Raw genomic sequence first — 6,000 nt, 5'->3', positions numbered from 1 at the left:
GCTTCAAATCCCTAATGCATTATTTATGGAACTCCTAAATGTATTCTTTTCATGTGGTATCTATTGTCATGACTTTGAGCACACATGTTTGGGACAAGAATATTTGCATCTGATAAATGTTTGTTAATATAAATATTCAGTTTAAATTGAATTTTCAGAATATATTTTCATATGTGAAATTTTCAGAAATTTTTATACATGGAACATACCTTCATCCACATTAAGAAACCTTATAATGTATTTTGCTTATATCATTTAATGACTATTATCTAAAAATATGTCGCATTACTTAGCATTCCCGACTGCATAACTTTTCTTCTGTTTTATCTTCCCAGAAACAAAATAAATCATTATATTTTAATGCTTTTCTGCATAAATTATTTTCTTTTATTTAGTCCCAGAAATGAAATAAACCAACTTACTTTAATGTTTTTTTCTGAAATAATTTAAAGTAGTCTTTTAGATATTTTCAGTAACAATTTGGATATAAAAGTTCAGCTGAAGTTTGGGAAGTGGCCATTACATGTTTTGCTATGCTTTTATACACTAAAGCCTACATTTAATAATTTTATTGCATCGAATCTATTGTCTCTTATTTTAGATTACAAGTGAATCATTTCTTATGGGATTCACGATTAGGCCTTTTCAACACTAGATTTTTTTTCCACTTGTTGTAATCTCAACTATTTCTAAATGTTAGGTTAGGTTATTTAACTATGGCAAAGCCTTGAGGGCTATCTGCCTAGGGGGAGGGATGTCTTTGTGGAGGACTTTCTAAGGGAAACTGATACACGTTACACATGGGTAAAACCACGAAAACAGCCATGCAGCCAGCCCGTTTGCAGGATTCAAACCTCGGACCGAACTACCAGTGTTCGGCGACTTTACCGCTCGGCCGCTGGTGGGCCCCTATTTCTAAATAACGTCATTTGGTGTGACCGAACGGATTCTAGTGCCAGCTCTCATGAGGTTTCAGATGGTTTTTAGACATCTTTTATTTCATTTCAGAGGCAGATGTAAATGCTCCAAGTCCTTATATCCATCATAAGAGAGTGATTTTTTATTACTGAAAAACAGCTAAAACAGAAGCAAAATGCATGGTCTTTTTCTTCACTATGATTAATTAATTATGATCTCCATTGTTCAAGTCCCTGATGCAATGATTTGGTGAATATTTTCTAAAATAAAATAATTATCTCCTTTCTCTAGCAGATCTTTCAGTTCTTTGCCTTCACTTACAGAAGGATTCTATCTTATCACATCAATGTTGAAGTACATTACTCAATTTCTTTTATGAAGAGAAAAATGCTAAAGCAATTCAATTATTGCTCTCATTATTACTAATGGCAAAATTACTAGGATAACACATCCTGATTTTGGCGGGACAGTCCTGCTTTTTGGAGGACTGTCCCGTGCCCCACAGATTTTTAAAAATGTCCCGCTTTTTTAGAAAACATCTGCATTTCTTATTTTAAATGTACTGTTAAAATATATTACCTATTATTTATTAATTATTATAGTAAATATAAAGAAATAAAAATACATAAAATGTATGCAGAGTACACTAAAATAGGTGATGTAAGGAGTTAGATTTACTCGGTGATGTTCGATCATTGTCGTTACGTCTCGTCAAGGAATATCTATTGTTAATGGAGGAACAGCTAGCATTAGCTGAAGGGCTATTTGCTTTCCACACTATAAACCACAATCAAAGTTTCAGATCAATTGATTGTACATCGTAAATGATCAAAACATTGTACGACAAAAAATTTGCAGATGCAACGACAAAAACTGAAGCAATTATTTGTAATATTTTTTCACTATATTCTTTTCACAATTGCAGAAACAATTAGATTTTAAATGCACATTTATATCCATATATTATGATGCTTCCAACCACAAAGATTTAAAATTATTTTCCACAATTGTTAAACTTTTTGATCTAAAAACAGAAATTAAAATTAGAATATTAGATTTTATTTCACTGCCGGGTGAAACTTCAGAAATAATTTTTGATTCAATAAGTACTATTTTAAAAAATAATAATTTGAACTATAAAATCATTGCCTATTGTGAGGATAACACTAATGCAAATTTTGGTGGAAAAGCTAGAAGAAGCATCAATAACGTTTTTACGAACTTAACGAACATTTGAACCACAAAATTATTAGAGTAGCTTGTCCAGCACACATTCTACACAATACAGTGAAAAGTCGTTAATTCGGACACCCATAATCCGGAATGATCTATAATCCGAACCTCAAAGCTAAAATCTTTCTGCACATGCACCGCGTTGACGCATGCGCATAGGCGTTTACGCGTGCGCGCAAGACCTTTACGACTTGCATATGCGTCTGCGCAAGCGTAGAATACGTTTTCGCGTGCGCGTTTAATAACAGACGGTATAAGCTAAAATTATCTAATTATCTATTACAGTTAATGTTGATGATTGCGTTGTTCCTTAATCTTCGGATTGGATCCGGCTTATTATTTTTTGCAGACTGTAAGAGCAATTTTATAAAAGTAAGCTTGAACTTTCGATTATGTCAAATAGAATTTCCGATGCTGGAGCTCCCAAAGGATCTACAAAACGAAAGTATGTTTCGATGTCCATCAAACAAAAAGTGGAATTGCTACAAAAAATGGATAAAGGCCTATCCTTTGTTTATCTACCATTCCGAAATCTGTTTATCAATTTTACGCTGCTCTGCGTGGGGGGGGGGACGTCGCGGCGAGCAATAAACTGGAAGTTGATCTGTCAGCACTATCGTTATCTTCAAGGCAGATGTTTTTATTTTAGTCGGCTTATAATTCCTTACTAAATGTATTACATCTCGATCTACTCCGTCTTTGATACGATTTAAATCAAATTCCTCGTCATTATAAATATCACGAATACAAATCAAATAGTTTTCTGGTTGCAATTTTCTAATTTCGACTATGCGTAATGTATGCTTTACGCATGCGCGCGTTGAAAGAAATGTTTAATAAAGTAAACAAATAAATATTAAGCTTCTTTTTTTGTAAATTTTGATACCCTTTCGATCATAATTGCTCATTATTTTATAAATTACGGTTTCATATTTTTAATTTTATAATTTCTGCATGCGATCTTACCAGATTTAAACTGATGATCTATAATCCGGAATCGCCGAAGCCCCAACGAGTCCGGATTAAAGACTTTTGACTGTACTATTCAAACAGCATCTGAATTACTTCCAGTGGATCTTGAAAATATTATTGCAAAAATTTATTCATATTTTTATATATATACTGCACGTGTTGAAAGTTTGAAGGATTTTTGTGAAAGCGTAGAAATTGAATATAAAAGAATTTGGTGACTTTAAAAAAGGAGATTTTATGGGAATATGTAGAAAAATCTTTTTAATATAGTAGTAACCATTTTCTGAAAAATAATATTTGCGAAAATGGTCTTTTTGATGAGGTGTCATTGGTAAAAAGATATGTTACTGAAGAAAAAATGAAATGTTGGTTGTCTGCAAATGCGGAAACAGTTAAAAAATGGACGGAGTTATTCCTTCATTTTGAACAGAATAATATTCCTTATGAAAATATTTTGAAAACTTTAGAACACACGCTCTTTCAGAAACAAATGCAGCAACAGAACGTGTGTTTTCTAGTATCAATAAAATATGGACAATTGAAAAAATGCAGTTGAACATTAAAACTCTAAAATCTGTATTAAGGATAAAATATAATTTGACCAATTCATGTGAGAAATTTCACGACATTTCAATAAATGATCCGAATCTATTGCAAAGTATTCACTCAGATAAAAAATATAACTGTGAATGAAAATCATAATTTTTTTAAATAAAATTCTAAATTAATTAAAAAATATAATATTCAAATTATTGTTTTTTGCAAATATTTTATAGTTATCAATAGTTAATAATAAATATATTTTTGTATATTTATAGAAAAGTATATGAATGTATACAATAAAATATATTTTTTGAATTATTGGTCTGCTTTCATAACTAAATTACAATTTTCATTTCATTCCATTTGTCCCGGTTTGTCTCAATGAAAATGTGGTCACTTTATACTAGGATCATAGTCAAAAGTAACTGTCATGAACTCAGGATTTTTACCTCCAGCCTTTTCAGTTATTTTTCTTGAACTATATCAATTTATTTTATTTTAGTTATTTATGCAAAATCTCACAATTTTTTTCTCAATATTACATACTTTTCACAAATTTCCCAGCCAATGTTGAGCTTTTGATAGCTCTTCTTCTTAATTGAAGTTACTTTAGTACTTTTCCATTATGCATCTGCCACACATCTTATAGGTATTATTGTAATAGTATGTGGGTATTTAATTATTCTTGTTCATACACACAGTCCACCAATAATGCTACCATTAGGTCTCAACATGTGTTTAGCTTCTCTTTCACAGGTGTCAAAAAGGGTGGCAGGCACATAATGGAAAAGTATTGTTACTTTAAATATTAAATCCAGATAATTGAATATAAAAGCATTATTTACAAACATTGTAAAGTTGTATTTATGTAAACTGTGAGAAAAAAAAAAAAATTATTGCATCACTACTGATGTTGTACTATGAACTCATTGAATTCTTCGGCACAAAAAAGAAACAATAAAAACCGCACATAGAAGTGAAAATAATAACAATTGAACACATAAAATTAATAACATAGGAAATGTCAAATAAATTCAAACTACCAAAATTTCATCTGCCACCTTATAATTATGTTTTCATTAAAAGTATACTACTTTGGGCCTGGGTTCAAATTCCAGAGAGTGCATGGATGTTTGTTAGTGTAATAGTATGTGTGTGATATGTGGCCATTTAAAAAGACTAGTGAGCCAAAAGTCCTCTTGAGTGGTTTGGTGGCAGGGAACGAGAAATGGAAGACACTCAGATGTATCCCCAGGGGTGTTCCCTATCAAAATTTGGATGGCTGCAGCATTAGCACAGTGGAATTATACCTGTATGACCAACAGTTTAATTCGCATATTCCACCACATGATGAAATGATGCTTGGTACTGAATTTGGAAAGAAATGAAGGACAGAAGATATGCTTCTAGTTCCATATAATTTGATATTAGTCTAACACTGACATACAGTGTGTTCATTTTAAAGCAGGTAAGAAACAAAATCATTATTTCAGTCTTGTATCTCTATTATTACAGTTGTTTTAAAGGGAGAATCAAGTAATAGAAAATAAAATACAAAATAGAAATGCAAAACTCAAATAATGATTTTTTTAAATGATCTGTCTTATAATAAATGCACTGTGTTATGAATAACACAACATATTGCATTACACTTTACTCATATCTCATCACAAGCAACTTCAGTCCCGTCTTCCCTAGGATACTATGTTCAGCTGTTCCTTTGTAATATACATGTCAACAATCTTATATTTATGTTAGAAGATAGGGATGTAAATGTATTGATGTATGCTGAAAATTTGGTGATATGATCTTCCATCCTCAAAAAAGGTACACAGAAATAGTTAATTAAATGATGTCATGAAGACTTGAGTACTTGGTGCCAATTAAATAACATGCATAGAAACAGAAAAGCCTGCCTGTATAACTTTTGTATTGTGTCACAAGCCTTTTGACTTGGAGTTTTATATAATAATATCCATGTGCCTCAATACTAAACTTTTAACTAAATGGGAATTGTCTTAAATAGAAATTTGTCTTGGAATTAATGGATTGGAGGAATTATCATTGAAATAATTGTTTCTAAACTTTTAACTACATGGTAATTGTCTTAAATAGGAATTGGTCTTGGAATTAATGGGTGGAGTAACAAACGTTAAGGATAAATAATTGTTTCAATGTAATTAAACAACAGGAGTAAGGTGGGGATATGCGACTTTCACTTTATTTACAACTTACAAACCTACTTACTGTAATGAAATATTCCAGCACTCAATTACTAACTGCCTTTGAGGATTTAAAGAACAAATTGGAACAAATGCAAAATCAGATTCTTCG

This window comes from Stegodyphus dumicola, chromosome 11 (assembly GCF_044657685.1).
Source record: "Stegodyphus dumicola isolate Sdum_Otavi_A_Nest chromosome 11, ASM4465768v1".
Lineage (NCBI taxonomy): Eukaryota > Metazoa > Arthropoda > Arachnida > Araneae > Eresidae > Stegodyphus > Stegodyphus dumicola.
The sequence above is the reverse complement of the archived record's forward strand: the minus strand, read 5'-3'. Positions refer to the sequence as shown.